The sequence below is a fragment of the Galeopterus variegatus genome, unplaced genomic scaffold (assembly GCF_000696425.1).
Source record: "Galeopterus variegatus unplaced genomic scaffold, G_variegatus-3.0.2 Scaffold1054, whole genome shotgun sequence".
Lineage (NCBI taxonomy): Eukaryota > Metazoa > Chordata > Mammalia > Dermoptera > Cynocephalidae > Galeopterus > Galeopterus variegatus.
The window spans coordinates 134,916-136,511 of NW_007727165.1; the positions used below are offsets into that span (position 1 = coordinate 134,916).

Here is a 1,596-nt window from a genome sequence, read left to right on the forward strand (position 1 = left end):
CAGTACGGGCACGACACTGAGGGTTGCGATCCGATGCCGGTCACGAAAAAAGAAAAAAAAAAAAAAAAAAAAAAAACACTGTTAAAGGAAGAGAAAGGAAAGAGATGCTTCATTAACAGGGTTACACGTAATTCTGGGTAAGGCCACATTTAAAAAATTAAATCAATAAGAAAAACAGAAAACCAAAAGGTGTCAAGTCAACTTCCGGGAAATGGCAATAATCTTTTAGAAACGTCCTATTTTGAAAGTCTGACATAGTAAGACATTGTACCTTGTTAGAACTACAAAAAATTCTGAGAACTGTTAAGTGGAAGTAGTCACTTCAGCCACTGATAACAGCCACAACAGAAACAGCTTTCTGGCAAGGCGGCACTGGGTGCTGCCAGGTGCTCAGAATGCTGGGCTCAACACAGTGAGAAGTGAGAAAGGAGACAAAAGTTCCTGACCTGACACAAATTCTCTTTCACCTCAGAAGAAGCTAAATCAGCAGGAACCATTAACTTCTATTTAACGTGATCAATGTTACAAATCAGTAATTCCACTCCCCCATTACTGAAACTGTCCCCCTTTAATTGGCTAAAATTTCATTGATGATTTTAGGATAACCGCAAGCAGAATAAAACTCTACATTAGTAAAGCAATGTCCTTAAAGATCCAGAGGGGAAAGATGCTTTCTCCTGTCATATGATACTAGAATGACATACTTATATATTTCTGGCATAATTTTATAATTATCCTTTTTTTTTCTTTCAGTGTTTTCTTTTTTCTTTTAATGCCTTAAATCTGTAGTATTTTTTAAGTGATGTGCTAGAAAACCTCTCAGAATTTTATATAAAAAAGAGGAAATGGATTGAGAAAGAATCTGAAGAATTGTGTTATATGAAAAGCACATACAAAACAGCTTTAGGATCTGGGCTTGGGATTATAATTTTAGCTGATCACAGGACTTCCCACTGATTAAAAGATCCAGGTATGATGTATAGAAATCTGCAGTAACTTCACTCCACATATAAGGGGGACATTAACTGTACTCTGAGGCAGAGTTATAGGGATTTCTCCTTTCATGGTCCAATTTCTAGCTGGGCTATCATGTGTAAGAAAAGTCCACAAAGAGAAAATAATATAAACAATTCATAAACTGAAGCCTCAGCTCAGTAAGACAAACAAAGTCCATTGAACTCATCATTATAGGATGGCTTTATCACAGTAGAAAAGTTAAGCTTTGAGAAAATTTTTGGAATGCTTTGAAATAACTCTTCACAAAATTAGTCACGATACACCTTGGGATAAATACTCTAGCCTTTCACAACTATATCAACTTTGTATGAAGCTGTATTTTCAACTATCATCTAAGACACCGTAGGCTCTTAATAAATATTTGTTAAATAAATGAAACTATAAAGTTTTGTTTATTTTTAAGTCATATTTTAAAAATGTGATCTCTGGGCCAGCCCGGTGGCGCACTGGATAGTGCGCCTCTTGGGAAGCGCGGCGGCGCTCCCGTCCGAGGGTTCGGATCCCACGTGCAGACCGGCTCCCGCTCACTGGCTGAGCGAGGCGCGGGAGCAACACCGAGGCTTGCAATCCCGTCGCCGG

General features: G+C 38.3%; 1 protein-coding gene across 5 annotated transcripts in view; it reads right to left on the bottom strand.

Annotated features, from left to right (window-relative positions):
• Nucleotides 1-1,596, bottom strand: part of SPECC1L (sperm antigen with calponin homology and coiled-coil domains 1-like) — a 148,556-nt gene that overhangs the window by 44,853 nt on the left and 102,107 nt on the right. The window lies entirely within an intron of this gene.